The 17,129-nt window shown below is 33.2% G+C and overlaps 1 protein-coding gene across 2 annotated transcripts in view; it reads right to left on the bottom strand.

Annotated features, from left to right (window-relative positions):
• Nucleotides 1-17,129, bottom strand: part of LOC135849189 (uncharacterized) — a 373,560-nt gene that overhangs the window by 75,406 nt on the left and 281,025 nt on the right. Inside the window, exon 5 of one of the 2 annotated variants that reach the window (XM_065369494.1) lies at nucleotides 959-1,056. The exons of the other annotated variant lie outside the window; for it this stretch is intronic. The gene's annotated coding sequence lies outside the window, so the exon portion shown is untranslated. The remainder of the gene's footprint in view (nucleotides 1-958; nucleotides 1,057-17,129) is intronic. 2 annotated transcript variants of the gene reach the window in all.

Raw genomic sequence — 17,129 nt, 5'->3', positions numbered from 1 at the left:
TTGAGTATCAAGTACTTTCTGACTGTAAATATGAATAGCTCAACGACAGCTTCAGCGGTTAGGAGAACAAATAATTTTTATTCTACGCATTGGTTGTCAAATTTTTTTGAAAAATGCTATAGAAAAATTATTGCAAATAATACGACAATCCAACATACGCATATTTTTGAACAAAAAAAGCTCGTTGAAAAAAATTTATGAACTAAAACTTTGCTATTATTTGGTTCTACGCATGATTTAGAGTCCTCATCGTCTATAATAAATCGTGAGTGTGCGACAGTATTCGCAGCTAGGTACGAGTATCAAAATAAAAAAAGTTTACCTAAAGTATGGTGGAAAACATTTCATATATATATATGAAATAAAAAAAGGAGCACGTTTGTAATTTTGTGAACAATATTTTCGGAGTAAAGATCATACGCCAACAGGGTGATCATTCGTAGATTACGTCTCAGTGAAATCAAATGATCAAACTTTGAGTTTATCAAACGTTTTCAAGATGGTAGTAAAAGTAATCGGCGTATATTTGATGTTATCGCACCTTTTCCTAATTAATGTATTGGGATCCTCAAAAACAACTGATGGGTAAGGTAGCCTGCTATATCTCCTCGAGTATATTTTTCTAGAAATTTCCTGAATTCTGAGGGAGAGGGGATTGAATAGAATCATATTTTTTCTAAAAAAAATCATTTTTTGAAAAAATTATGAAAAATCATGTTTAGTGCGTGTGATGCGAGCTTATAGTATAATTCAATTTTTATGGCTTTTTTTTTATAGGTACGATCCTATGTACAAAAAGTTGCAGATGCAGTGATTCTATGAACAATGAGTGTAATAAGCTAGCTAAAAAAGCAGGATACACAGACGGAAAAATCCCTCAACTGGAGGGTTTTCCACAATGCATGGATTCAAAAGTTAGCTCAAACGGAGGATGTACCAAGAACGTCAAAGTACTCACTTGCTCGTGGTATCAAGGACGCTATTTTGTTGTCGGCAAAGGTCAAACTGCAAATCACTTCATGACTTATGACGTTGACGGTAGCGGCGATTGTCAACCTAAAACAGAAATATCATTATAAAGAAAAATAAAAATAGAATCACAGACCATCTAAAAATTCATTGGTCGAAAATGCTTTCCCCCATGAAGTATTTCTTCAGAAGATACGACTTAATTGTGGATATCCCTTATAGCTTTTCAGTTTATATTAGTTTAATGTTACGAGTTTTAAAAAGTTACCATTGTGGAACCTCTACAGCGCGATTTTCGATTTATTCTCCAGAATTTCGAAATTTCTTCAGAAGGCGTGGAAATCAATTGGAGCAGTTTAAAATGAAGTTGTGGTTTGTTTACCGACGACCTGTTGAAAGGGGTTTCTCAACATTTGAGCCAACTTCCAGATGGACACCTCGAGCGCATTTTTTGATTAGAGTATTGAAAAAATAAAAAAACAAAAAGAATTTTTCTGTTTGAAGGAAAATGTTTTGAAATTTGCACGAATGCCTGCACCTAATTTCACAGTTTCGATCCATTCTCGAGCCTTTAGTACGATATTAGATTTCTCTAGAAGCTGTGAAAATTAATTTGGGCGGCTAAAAATCGAGTTGTGGAGTACCATACCTTCCAGTATATGGGAGTTAGATGTGTGAATTCTTATAGGTAGACTGGTAGGTACCTGACCATTTAACTGTTAGGATGATTTTACAATTGTTTTAGATTCACAATGAACTTAATTCTTTTTTTATTTAAAAATTTTTCACACAGTGAAGGTGGATATTTTTTTCAATTTTTCATTATTTGATACCTATGGAATTTCTGAGGATTTTTACTTTTTTTTAAAAATTTATTTCTATTCAATTTCTTTATAAAATTACGGGTGATAATAATGAATTCTTATATTTTCTAATACAAAAATAAAAAAAAAGTTCATCATCCGGGAAGATGTCCGGTATTCCACATAAAATGCCTAGCAATAAATATGCTCAGCTAGCAGTTCAGTGTTTTTTGGTTCAATATAAGTCAACACTGATTTCATGATTCAATTCATGAAACATTGAATCTTTAGACAAGGCTACAGCAAAAACTACAAATCAGAAAAAGCTGAAATTTTAAATATATATGCTTTGAACATAGAGCTAGCTCCTTTTGATATTTTCAACACATTTTTAACATTTATAGGGGGCCAAATGAGGGGGTGAAGGTTGAATTTTCAAGATTTTGACAATTTTTTTGTTTTATTGCATAATGGATGATGAATGGAATCTACATTTCAAATTTCATAAAATTTAGTTTGGCCAATCTCTCAGTCTTGAGTTAAGTGTGTAGGAAGAAAATTACCAAAATAACAGCGAAAATGCTGCTTGACACTTTGCAATTGTTTGTCGTATAACAATTGTTATATATATTTTCTGAAAGGGGTTTAAAAAATAAAAAAGATCGGTCTTCTTACTTTTTAAAATAAGTTCATATTTGTCGAGAAAATTGCATTGGCGTGATGTCCAGAACTGTCCAAAATAGTTTGAGAATATTACTCCGCGGTGTTGCAGTACCGCCACCTACGGTTCGAAAACCGTGGGAGGGCGGGGGGGGGCAACACCTACCGCGTCGCCTGATCAACCTATAATCTATAAAAAGCCATGAAATTGGTAATGAGAGTTTACTTACACCTTCCGAATTTCGTTTTGATCATTTTTATGACAATTTTTCCAAACTGAAAAATTTGATAATACCCCCCCCCTCTGAGACGCTACAATTATTCAAAATCACCACCAATCGCTTCAGGACGTTGAAAATGAAAAGCATAGGTACGCCAAATTTCAGCCTTCCTACGAGTATCTTAAGTACCACGATTTAATCAAATGATGCATTCCATTTCCAAAGTGAAAAGTACTTTTGAATAATAATACTCTGTTCAGAATCCTAGTAATGTAAATTCTAGAGATATTTTGGTGTTTCTTTTCGATTTCTCATCAGTTTTATTGTGCTATTTCAGGTACCATCAGAAATTGTATCTTAGATTTGTTCCCATTAGCTATGAATACCCCTGTAAACTACTATTTTGACAATATTCTGATTATATTTTCATTTATTATTCAATTCCGTGATGCATGAAAACTTACCGCGATTACTAACCGATAAATCACTAGGCCTATATGTTACCGAGAGAACTTCGTCGCCTTAAAGGCAACGGCGTGTATGTCCAGAATTTTCGATTTTGAGGTTTTGGTATCACTGGAAAGCTGAGACTGAGACGAACCTAGTGGTGTTACAACAATATTCCTAATTAGACGGGAAAATTATCAAAAATTGAAATTGAAATCATTTTTTGATTCGAAAAAAATTCACAAAACTAATGCGTATTCATGGTCAGAAAGTACCTATCCAATACTGTTGCAGAAAATTAATTTAAACATTTTTTATTTTCTCTTTTAAACCCTGTATAAGTAAGTAAATTCGTTTCAAGTTCAAGGAAACTGGTGAAAAAATCAAATGAAGTTGGTTGACTTAGCTCCATTTTGGTTTGAGATGATATACTTAGAACAAGTAAATTACTTTATCATCCTAGAAATATAGAGCTTTTTATTGATAAACATCTTATTGTATTATGTATTACATATTTGGAGTTGAAAATGAACCATCACATGATTATATTCAACCTTATCTATTGTTAATAAAAAATAAAATTTAATATCTACTTATTACTGGAAGAAGCATATTTTGTTAGCATTCAATTTTCGGTTGGTTTTCTATACTCTATTAATTACGAGTATGGCACATCTAACGCAGTTGTGCACGAATACTCTTGGTCGACCTTCACACATTGGTAATTCATCACATGACCATCAGCTTGACCCTTGCCAAGAGCGTAATAGTAATGGTATTTCCACGCACAAATGACAAACGTGAATTGTTTTTTTACACATCCGCTATTGCTTGTTAAATCTATATTTCCGTCCGCGCAGTATGGAAATCCATCTTTAAGGGTGTAGTTTAGTAGGTAAATGAGTAGGTAAAATATGACGAATTCTATTTTCCAAATTACACAAAAACGGACGAATGGATCTGCCTCATTTTTGGATATGTTGTTTAGAAAGGTTATATCTCGGCGAGTACAGAGCTGTTTTTTTTAAATTTGCTTTAGAATAAAAATAAATTGGATTTAAACTTACGTAATTTAGGGTCATTTTCATGCGAGCATTATTCATTTATGAGACAATATTTCAAAAAACCGAGCCTGTACTCGCCGAGATATAACCTTTCTAAACAACATATCCAAAAATGAACAGTATTTGATCATTTTTGAGCGTGAAAAATGGAAAATACGAACATTATTTGTATGGATTGAAGTCATCGAAAAGTCGCCATGAAAGTAAACAAATTTGCGTTTGTTTACATATTTTAGTTGAAGCATTTTCAATAAAGAGAGCGTTTGTGTAGTTTTTGCAATTTTTGCATTTTGAGAATGGTATTTTTCGTTCTTTTCGTCATAAACCTTTCTGGCCACATTTATTTTAACTCAAAATCAAAAACAATTTCGTCAAGTTATCAATTATCACTTCGAAGTAAAAACAAATTGCATTTATTCTTGATATAATTAATAGTTTTCATCAAAGTATTCCAAAATAAATTTCACGCCGTTTCAACAACCAATAAACCATGTACCTTACCTACTACTTGCTTGCTTACATTTTATTCACTCAAGTTTATATGTGAGGTGCTTATCGACTTTCATTTATTCAGATTCAAAGTAAGTGAAAACATTTTCCAACTTTGAACAAATTAAAAATCTCAAAATTATACCTCTCATTATGTATTTCATTTCAAAAATTTACTACCTTGTGAATTTTCCCAAAATGTCAACATCTCGTAAATGTACTTCATTTATCAAAGTTCAAAGTTTGATCTCTCTAAACCAAGATGACTATAATGGGCAAAAAAACACAATTCAATACAGGTTTGGTTTTCAGTTACAGTTGAACGTCTTCTCAATAGGCGAAGTTTTATTTGATTTTGTTTGTACTTTTTGAAATTTTACTGAAATTTTATCCAATTTTGATAATTTTCATTTCTCACTGATTGATGACTGGGTAATTTTAATGCTTTTTTGAGTGTTTCTACACACATCTTCAACACTTCTTCATGAATTTTAGGTGAATGTCGTTGAACATTCAGAATTTTTTTTGTGATTTTCATGTTGTTAGGTAATTTTAACGATGTTTTAAAGAATTTTTGAAAATTTTATCTTTGTATGCCTTACTTGACAGAAATGTTATCCTTTCTTCAATGATCTACAGCAATTTTATTGTTTTTGAGGCTTTTTGTGTTATTTTGACACGTTTTTAACACTCGTCACATATTTTTGGGATTTGTGATAGAATTTCCTTATTTTTTTGAAAGTACACAGTGTTATTAGAGCTTTTACTTATGGTTGAAGAATTTTCAACAATTTTTTTTTGCTATTCTTGTTCAACTTTGATAACGACAAAACTGTTTTTTTTTTTTGAGCATTTTCGAAGAATTGGGCCTGAAATTGGGTTTGAATTTGTGGGATTATTAAAAAAGTTTGCGGGGAATTCAAATATTCCAACGAACCCATCCCCCAATTTTCAGCTGCTCAAGTTGATTTTTCGATTCTTAGCGAGTGTTTGAAGTTTCGTGTGTTGAACTCAAAAAACGGGGAAAAATTACAAATAGGTATCTCTCCCGCGTATCAAGTTCCCGAGCTCAAATTTTGGCCATAGGCAGTCATCCGTCGACTCATACCACCATTGGCCGGATTCGGCCTTCCGGTCAGTATATGTACAGGATTTTTTACTGTTTTTTTTTCTTATTTTCGATGAATTCAAAAAATGGCCGTTTCTCCCCACCACATGAACTTGAGCAGCTGAAATTTTAGTTGAAGGGTCTATGCTTGATACCTAATCGACTAATGCTACCGTCGGTCGGATCTGGAATTATCATCAGAAATCATATTTTTAGCCCAACCAGTTTTTTATACACATTATTGAAAAAATTGAAAAACCAGTCAAACCAGCTCACTTAATGCATTTCCAGTGCTCAAATTTTGGCCAAACAGTCTGTACTAGATACCTAATCGACCCATACCATAATTGGCCGGATCCGGCCTTCCAGTCAGAAAACATGATTTTTTACTTTTCTTCATATTTTTGGAGAATTTTGAAACATGGCATTTCCTCCCCACAACATCAACTTGAGCAGCTGTAATTTTGGCCAAAGAGTCTATGCTTGATACCTAATCGACTAATACTATCGTCGGCCAGATCTGAAATTATCATCAGAAATCGAATTTTCTGTCCATTTGGTGGTTTATACCTAATGTTTTTGGAAAATTTGAAAAATCCGTATAATCAGTTCTTGTAATGTACTTTAGGAGCTCAAATCTTGGTTGGAAGGTCTGTGCTAGATACCAAATCAATCGATATGATCATTGGCCGGATCCGACCGTCCGTTCAGAAAACAAAAATTTTTATTGTTTTTTCTCATGTTATGTGAAAAAATTTGTTTTCTGATGATAATTCCACATCCTGCTGACAGTAGTATTAGTCAATTAGGTATCAACCATAGACCCTTTGCCCAAAATTTCAGCTGCTCAAGTTGATGTGGTTGGGAGAAAATGCAATTTTTCAAATTCTCCAAAAATATGAAAAAATCCTGTTTTTTGACCGGAAGGCCGGATCCGGCCAATGATGATATGGGTAGATTAGGTATCTAGTACAGATTGTTTGACCAAAATTTTTGAGCACTGGAAATGCATTAAGTGAACTGGTTTGTCTGGTTTATCAACTTTTTCAATAACATGTATAAAAAACTAGTCGGGCCAACAAGGTTCTATAGTTTTTTTTGCCAAATTTAACCAAGTTGAAAAGTGTCATTTTTTTGAAAAAGTTGTCAAAAAGCGTCGATTTTCGCCATTTTTGGCTAAAATAATCAAAAAGTATCCATTTCAGTCAAAATTGTCAAAAAGTGATCATCTTGGTAAAATTCTCAAAAAGGGTCAATTTTTGCCAAAATTGTCAAACATTTCTGTTCTTGTCAAGGTTGGCTAAAAAAATCCTGTTTTTGTCAAAATTGTCAAAAGATTCTCATTTTTTGACAAAATTGTCAGAGAGTGTCAATTTTTGGCTAATTGATGAAAATTTGAAATGTTCTTCCGTCAAAATTCTCAGGAAGTAGTTTTTTTTATAAAGTAGTCAAATGGTCGCAATTCGTAATTTTTGTCGAAATTGCGAAGAGACTTGTATTTGTTTGCCAAAACATCCAAAAATCAATCATTTTTGTCTTTCCAACCTGCAAAGTCCTCTTTTTATAATTAACAAGCCCTGTTTTTTACAAAATTGCTTGACGAAAGCTTATTTTTGTAAAATTTTAATTCCCCTTCCCCCATCCCATATTTTATTTCTATACATTTTTATGATCAATTTTTGATATTTTTGAAATTTACTTCGGAGGCATTGCGTGCCACCACGAAAAAAACTTTTTATAAGAAATTTGTCAGAACAATAAATTTTAAAAAATTAAAAAAAATCATTAGGAAAATCAAACAAATCCTCCATTTATTAAAAATACTTCGTGAATGCATCCATCCAATATTATGGCACATTAGAACTGGCATTGAATGAAAATGAAAATTAATTCTCCGGCCGAGTGCGTTGGTTACACTTTTCCACGACGTTGTCGTGGAGAAAAAGTGGTGACGCGCTTGGCCCGGCTTCGCAAGAGAAATTATTTTCTTCGTGACTATCAAAAGTCGGAATTATTTTGGAAATTTTTCGAAATGAAACGAAAAATTCGATTTGGCAACGCTTCATACGAATGGATAAATAACAACGTGTACGAGTGTGAGTGCAACAAATGGCAACAGTTAATGAAAAAATGCGCACGCACAATTTTCAATAATTCGTTTAAAGTAAAATTCATAAATTCTCAACAATTATCCAATTTTTCGTTCGCGAACAAATCAGTTATTTGTCTACTGATAAAATTGAAAAGTAAAATTTTTAACTCTCGATTTGGCAGCCAAATATTTTTCAATAAAAATTTCCCATTACCTATTTTCTCGGATTTTTAGAAGCTAAACTACACCCTTAATCCAAAAACCTACTATGCTAGTTTTTACAAGGATACGCCAGTGAAATAGGTAATAGCCATAAAACAGACAGACTTGAGAAATTTCAGCTGAAAAGTTATTGTTTGCAAATGTTTCCCTTTTTATAACTTGAATAAGTAGGTACCTAGCTACCTACATAATTATAATATTATTGCATGATGATCGGTCTTTGTTGAATTCATTGTTGTACGATCCAAATAAGAACAAAACCACTACAAAATTACATCTGAAAACCTGGTTGGATTCGAATAATCATGTACTGGGAGAATCATTCAAGAACAGTTGGCGGATAGACGGGGGTTTAATCCTTTTTCGGAGAATCTTTTTTTGGCGTTTGAAATTTCTGGAGAAAATTGAGAAATTATACTAGGAATTATTAACATTGGTTCACTTTGCCCGAAAAATTTATATTTCATGGAAAAGTTTCAAATTCGCCCTTAAAACAGATTTTTTTTTAAATTTTTAATATTTTCAAGAATTCGCCAGAAATCCAAAATGCATTTTAGCACCTGAAATTTGGTTGCGGGGGATTTTAAGACATGCTATTTCGATCCAGCTTGGTTTCGTTCGAATCAAAGAGTAAATTCAATAGATACTAGGGGGCTCCGCCCCCTGGGCTGCTCCGCAGCCCCAACCCCGGCTCGCGCCCTCGCTTCGCTCGGGCTGCTCGCCTTCCCTCCTCCCCTCCGAAAAAGCTCAAAATTGTTGATGAATTGGCAACAAATTTCTCCAAAGTAAAAAATCTTTCATCTCAAGTTTTCCATTTTTTGTTTTCAGTTTTCGATTCAATTTTAGTTTTTCTTTGTTTAGATGTCGTTCAATTTTCTTTGTTTAAATTCATTTTCATCATCATTTTTTCTTGTTTTTATTTTTTATTTTCATTTTTTCGTCTTCAGTTTTATTTTTGCATTTTTTCTTGTTGTCAGTTTAAAACTTAGCTCCAGAGTTGTCTGTGAATGTGAAGAGAGACATTTTAGTCTTTAAAGAGAGGGTATTTTTGAAAAAATTTCTGTTTTCTCGCTCTAGCCCTACCTTATTTGTTTTAGGAAAAATAGTAGGTTTGCAATTCCAAAAGATAGTATTTGTATTTGAGATTCTGCTTAGACTTAGACCATTATTGCTATTTAGAATCCAAGGCCCGTTTTTCTCGACAAAAATTAGACTTAGACCATTATTGCTATTTAGAATCCAAGGCCCGATTTTCTCGACAAAAATTGCAAAAAAGCATAACATTTTTCGCCACAAATTTCCAAAAAGATTCGATTTCTGCAAAAACATAACAAAAGTTTTTGCTTTTTACCATGTTCTGTGGAAAATCTCGCCTCCTAAACTTTTTTTGTTACCTCAAAATGCCAAAAATAAATGCTGAAAAGTGTCACTTTTTTTTACTAAAAATTGTTTAAAACTCGTTTCTTTTTTTTGGCCATTGAATTACTATAAAGTGAAAATTGTCGTTTTTTTGCAAAAAATTCCCAAAAAGGTTTTATTTTTTAAACCAAATGATTTACCTATTCACAATGCAAACTTGGGGTATTTTTTGATTTTGAGATAATGGTTACATAGCTTGCAGAAGTGTTGATGTAAGCGGGCGCTTTCATCAAGCTAGCAAAAAATTTCCAGGATGTAAAATGAGATACCCTATAGCAGCTTAGCAGCTTTCTCAAACTTGTAAAACAGAATCAGTGAAGTCACCTAACAAATTGATGAAAAAATGATGAATTTTGTTGTAAATAAAATCGTTTTTTTCTTTATTACTCTCATCAAATTTATCTACCAATGGGGAGTGGGTCCATCTTCTGTTTCCAGATGCGTTTATGCGTGTGTTTTAGCAATTTTTTTAATACCAATTCTTATAAAGTTGATTTGATTTGATTTGATAAATGGACACAGCCTACCTTGTGAAAATTAAATTACCAACCTATGCAATACATATAAATTAAAAAACATGTGATATTGACATTTTAAATTTAAAAGTATGCTTAAAAGCAATGTCTTTTTTCCCTGAAAAATTGCCTCTCAAAATTTGAGTAAAATTTTTCAATAATAAAAATTTTCCGATGTTATTTAATGAGAACAAAATGAATCATTTCATTTAAAGAATTTTTGGGTGACTTTTTTGGCCAAAAAATTCTTCAAATGAAATGATTTAGACATTGAATATGAAAAATCTCCCTGCCTTTATTTGCCTTCATTAAATAACATAGGAAAATTTTTATTATTGGGAAATTTTAAGCTCAAATTTTGAGAGACAACTTTTCAGGCAATTTTTGCCAAAATTACACAATTTTATAATCCCCTCTTCTTTAAGAATTTTTCTCGTCCTTTTTTTTCTTAGGTTCGAATACCTACTTGGATGCAAGTTGTGCAATTGATTTTTGTTTTTGTGTTTTTGCCCTAACACCGGCTCGCGCTTCTCCCCCCAAACATGTTGAAAATATTTCCCCTGAAAGTTCAAAATTGTTAATGAACTGGCAACAATTTTCTGCAATGTTAAAACTCCTTCATCTCAAGGTTTCCATTTTCAGTTTTCAGTTCTATTTTTGCATTTTTTCCTGTTTCCAGTTTTGATCGAATTTTAGTTTTTCTTTGTTTAGATGTTTGTCGTTCAAATTCACTTCCATTATTATCATTTTTTTCTTGTTTTCATTTTTTATTTTCAATTTTTTGTCATCAGGTTTATTTTTGCATTTTTTCTTGTAGTCAGTTTTTCATTCAATTTTAGTTTTTTTCTTCTTTTGAAATCTTTCAATTTTCTTCGCCAATTGTTTTCAATTTTATAATCATAATTTCTTCTTGTTTTTATTCATCAATTTTTTACATCTATTCTTTTTCATTCCTTTTTTATATATTTCATTTTTTATTGGATTCATCATAATTTTTCTGTTATCATTTTTCATTGTTTTATTTTTTGTTCATTTTTTCATTTATTCGCCATGAATTCATTTTTATCGTTTTCGTTTTTGCATTTTCTTTTCTTACAATTGTTTCCTGGTTTTGGTTTCGATTTGATCTGATTTCTTTTGTTTTCATTCAGTTTTTATCAAGATTGATGCAGTTTCAATTTAGATTTTGTTTAGTTCATTAATTTTTTCTTTTCTTTTATTCCTTATGCATTTATTTTTCATCACTTTTCTTTCTTTGTTTCATGACTTTTACCTCACTTTTTATTTTTGTGTTCAAACGCGCCCTATATTTTTCTCCAATATTCTTTCTGGCCTTTTTCTGGTTTACTTACTTTCTTAATTTATTCATATTTCATATAGGTACCTATACATACTCTCATTCTCAATCACTATCTTTCTCCATTCAGATTTCCTCACTTTGTCAAAAATTATAAATTTTTGTGAGTATAATTAAAAGGATAAATAGTTGGCTGCGAAGTATAAGCTGGATGTTTTGTTTACTATTTGATGATAAGGAAAATGCCTAGCAAATGAGAAATATTCGGCCGCGAAATGAAAGCTTAAAGTTACAATTGTCCAAAATTGTGCATTTTTAATTTTTTGGGCTAAAACTAAAAAATTTTGAATTCTAAATGTTTGATGACATATCTACGCGTCATGAGGAACATTTTAAAAAAAAAATTAGCGAAATCGGTCCAGTGGGAGAGGCTCACCGACTGGAACAACATTTTTCAAGATTCTTTTATGTAATATATATAGATTAGGTGCCTACGCATTCCCTTGTTGAGAAATTTTTCAATTTTGACACAATAAAATTTGGGTCGCCAAATTGTAACATTTTTGGAAAAGGTAGGGAATATTTTGAGAAAATGATAATTTCAGTCTCTCCCGCTTCTTCTTCCTATCGAAATTTTAGAGAACTTTGACCAAATTTAGTGGGGACCTTCATTCTTATCGAGTTGTGAGTCACTCAGAGAAACCTTAAGCATAAGAGGCGCCCTTGAAGGCGAGATATGAGTCCTCAAAGTGGAAACATTATCAAAAAAACTAATGATACAGTACGTAAATTTGAGTCATCGAATTGAACAAAGTAGACTTTTGCATGCATTAAAAAAATTTCCGAATAGCATGGTGGATTCATACATATTCTACGTACGATATGACACGTCCTCAGAACCGATATCAGGCCACGTTACATACCATTTCAACCTATTTTGATATAGGCCACATATCTCCCCCTCAATCTACATGGTTTCTGAAAATCAACCCGATTTGAAGCTAAAATTTCCCAAAAATGTTCAAATAAAATTTTAACGGGGATTTTTCATTTTCTCCTGAAAATTAAACCATTTTGACGAATCACATGGTACTTTTTCAAAAATTCCGAAAATCATGACCCATGTTCAGTCTAAAAATTCTTGAAAACTGCTTAAGGAAGTTTGTATAAAAAATTTTGATTTTCTGTTAAAATTTCAACTCGTTTTGATCCGCGCTGCATGACGCCATTCTTGAAAAATCCCGCAAATCATCACAAAATTTTCGGGAAATCATCGTTTGCGCTTTAAATCGTTTGCGCTTCTGGATGAGAACAATGGGAAGCGCAAACGATTTAAAGCGCAAACAGTTAACAGCCAAATTTTCAGCTCAAAATTCTCCAAGATTATTTTACATAAAAACATCTTTGTTGAAACATTCGAATTTATCACAAAATTTTAATCCATTTTGATACGTTGCATGGCACATTTTCAAAAATCATGACCCAACTTCGGGTTCGAAATTCTTCAAAATGTTTAAAAATGACATTTTCGCGGAAATTTCTGATTGTTTATCATCAGGTTTTTTAAAATTTAAAACATATTACATAATATTTTACAGATTTTTGAACTTTTCATTATATTTATCGTTTACAGAACTTTTTCAGCTTTTGGCACAGCTTCGCAAACTTTCAATTATTTTAATCCTTGCATGAATTTGGTTGATGTTCATCAGAAAAGCACTATGTCAGACTACTAAAAACTTGTAGAAAAAGGACCAATTTCTGACATTTTGACTTTGAGAAACATTGAAGTGGATGATTAGATCTAAAGTCTGACTTCCATTTTTTCCCCAATCCGCACCAGGCGGTGGGGGTATTTTATTAATAAAGAAAAAACTATCTTCGACTAAGGGTTACTATAATAAACATAATATGTCTCTAAATATAATATTATAGCTTCACCCCAGGTCTAAGCAGGGTGGGAGAAGGGGGAGGTGAGACGGATTGTCCACTGCAACCCAAACCCCTAGGCGGTTGCCCAAGGCCCAGTTGTCACTTCCTAGGTTTTGTTTACAGATAAATATTATAGTAAATTTTAGGATTATATCAAGATCCAGGTAAATTCAGTCTGGAGTATTTTGTGTCTTGAATTTGGCTTTGGGCATAATAATACTAGTAGTAGGAAGAAAGAAAAAAAGGTTTTTATTTACAGTTGACAATATTGGTTTTTAACATCTTGTTCATCATGTAGTCACACTAAAATGTTCCATGGGGGGAGGGGGGTGCAAACTCTCAGAGTCACCGTAAGGCCCTTGAAGCACTCCAGGAGCGCTTGCTTAACTAATTTCCAGTCAAGTTGGTCCAAACCACATCCTAATCTTGGTACTGCGATTTTATTTATGTTCAGCTCTACACATTTGGCTGCCAGAGCTTTCATTATTCGTACAAAGTCTTCTATCATTGGCTTGTCCTTGCCTCTTTCTTTGGTTACTGCATATTGAACGTAGTTCCCTTTGCTGTATATCTCCACCATACCACATCTCCCACTTTGACACCCCTTAACTTTAGAGTGTCAACATTGCCGAAGGCTTGTCTGAATAAGAGCACAATGCCCTTACTCATCTCAAAGTCCCGGCTAACACAATGAGCCAAGGCGTACTTGGGGATTCACAGCATTAGGTCATCTTCTAGTTCTTCTATCGTAAATACTCTATTTGATCTGACTGATATATGTCCCCAGTTGTTCCTCTGGATCTGTGCTTCGCGTTTTTTTTTTCAATATGTTCAAGTAACTATATACTCTTCACCTGAGCAGGGGTCAGTTCACCGGTGTGCAGTTCATTGATGCTAAGGTACTCCCTGTGTGGGAGCAGGGAGGACACAGAAGCTGGCCCCACTGGGTGGTAGAATCTCTCCTTTATCGCTCTGAGCACAAGATATTTCATCGAGTTGGTGTATCTGTGGTTTGTGAAGATTAGGCTGTAGGGGTGTCCCAGATTGTTGGATAGGGCTAACTGGTCCATGGCCCTATCAACTATCCTACACGCCACATTTTGGTATTTGATACCAGCGAAGTACTTCCCCAGAATGGACTGGGGGCTGATCGGATTGTCCTTAAGAGTTGGCTTTTTTGTATGATCGAAGATCAACCTCACCACTAGAAGTCTCGTTTAGAAAATACTCGGCAAAAATCCACCACTTTAGAGATTTTGTCAGATCCTCCATGAAATTTGTAACGAATTTGAATCTATCAGAAAAAATACTGTATATGGACTTTGGTTAATAAAAAGGACAATGTCAACGAACTTAATTGATTTGTACTCAGCGTTACAGAATCATAAGAAAACGACACCCTACTCATTAATACTTAGTTATTTTCCCCAAAATTCCCATTTTACACCCAACCTTCTCTAAGGGCTAAAACACATTTTATGCCAGTTTGAGGGGTAAATATGAATGGAGGGTGTTGAAAATTTTTGTGGGGATACCTCCTATGGATATCTACAACATCTTAAAAAATGTTCAAAATCGGTTGATTTGGGGCTGAGAAAAATGTTACTGCAATTTCAAAAAAAGGGGGGGTTACCCAAAAAGGGGAGGGACTGTGGATCTGAAACTTTCCACGCGGTTTCAATGCTAGACGGCTGCTCTAGAGTCCCCTGGACAGTGGAAAGAACTAACACCTTGATACTGAATGAAATAGGTGTGACCAAATGACTATCTGTGGTGGTCCTTGGTCAGACATACTCAAGTACAGTGGGAGGATCACAAGAGCGGATGCCATGGAAACGATATTTGTGGAAGGCAGAGTAGAAGGAGCCAGAGCCAAGACGATGATCTTCAATGTCAAAGCTGTGGGACCAAAACGATCCCGAAACCGGAACCGATTAAATCTCGATTCAAATCCAATCCCAAAACCAAGGTGAAAATTGATTTGGATTTTGGTCAAACAAAACGTCATAATGTAAAGTCTCCGATGCCCATAAAATAGGCATAGGCTACATTGAAATTCAGCACTCACAAAGTAGGTAGCCTATATTAGCCCATCTCGTAACCTTTTCTTTGGATTTAGGACAATTTTGACAACCTTTTTCAGTATGTTCAAATCCACACTACTGAGGTGCTTTGAAACGGAATTCCGACTGCTAATAATTATATCTTCCTATAAAACTCGGATTTAAATTGATTTGCTTACTCTAGGAATTGAAGGAGAGAACTCCGGGACTTAGAAGTAGTCCGGAAAACGTCATTTCAAAGCTGAAGAGACTTATAATATTGTTTGAATACTTTCAAGCGCTATTGTAAGATTTTTCAGGTCAAGATAACATCAGAGCTTAATCAGAAATATTTGCTCGCATTTCAATAATATTGTCCATAATGAATCCATTATTCAAGTTCGCATTTGAACCTACTTCAACCATATTCACGATTCATAAAACGTATAGGTACCGATTGTATTTACACTCTACCATAGAAATGAAAATGGTAAAGTAAATCCTGTCGACTAGAACTTCGTCATCAAATAATTCTGCATAATTAAATGTTTCGAATTTCGTATCAATAATACCTACGAGTACATTTATTATAAATTATATGAATGCTGTAGCAGTTATGAAAATAAATGGCAGTCATCACCCATACCACACGCTTAAGTTTTCAATTATTATTTTTTTAATGGCTAGGTACATATAATATTCGATAGAAAAACGATGACACCAGTAACTAAATAGAAGCAAACATAAAACTATAACATATGATCGAAAAATCTGTGACCAAGAAATGAAAACGGTAAAGTAAATCCTGTCCACCAGAACTTTGTCATCAAATAATTCTGCATAATTAAATGTTTCGAATTTCGAATCATTAATACCTACGAGTACATTTATTATAAATTATATGAATGCTGTAGCAATTATGAAAATGAATGACAGTCATCACCATACCACACGCTTAAGTTTTCAATTATTGTTTTTTTAATGGCTACATATAATATTCGATAGAAAAAAGATGACACCAGTAACTAAATAGAAGCAAACATAAAACTATAACATATGATCGAAAAATGATTATAAAATCAAAAAAAGTTTGAAGCTTGATCAGTGAATATTTGACCGTTTTTTGGAAGCATTATCGCTGTAAAAAAGCACACATACACATAGTGATTTTTTGCAGTTCATCTCTGTGAAACCAAAATTCAATTTTGTTACACTCCGTTAAGATGGTAGCGAAAGTTGTCGGCGTATATTTGATGTTATCGTGTATTCTTTGGACTGTATTAGGATCGGAAGATTTGAAAATAACTGAAGATCAATTCGCTGCTTTTAAAGGGTAAGGTGATTATGTAAACTATACGTATGTTCATGACATTAAATTTCATTTTTTATTCGAATTTTCGATTTTTTTTAGCCCACCTTTCTTGGTGAAAAAAATCAGTACCTACTCGTGAATTTACTAAAGTTCTAAAAATGACACGAATTCGTCTCAACAATTTGATTTGGGAGACCAGAAATGAAAGTATAAGCATTCGACGTTCATTCCTAGTTTCCTAGGTACTTACCTTTCATCTTTAAATATTTTCATTGTATATGGGCTAAATTAGAATATTCGAAAATTCGATAGAAATCGAAAAATGATATTCAGAACTTGAAGTTTTGACTCCATTTTTGTTTCATCTTCGAGCGAAAACATGCATCTGCCTTGATTTTTTAAAATTTTGAACTTCATCCTGCACCAATAAACCTTTGACATAATATGTACCTACCTACACGATTTTGAGTAATTAAAAAAAAAAATCAATCCTGAATGTTTCATTTTTTTCAGGGTGGATCCTGCCGCCTCTTGCAA

Source organism: Planococcus citri, chromosome 5 (assembly GCF_950023065.1).
Source record: "Planococcus citri chromosome 5, ihPlaCitr1.1, whole genome shotgun sequence".
NCBI lineage: Eukaryota > Metazoa > Arthropoda > Insecta > Hemiptera > Pseudococcidae > Planococcus > Planococcus citri.
The sequence above is the reverse complement of the archived record's forward strand: the minus strand, read 5'-3'. Positions and strand labels throughout refer to the sequence as shown.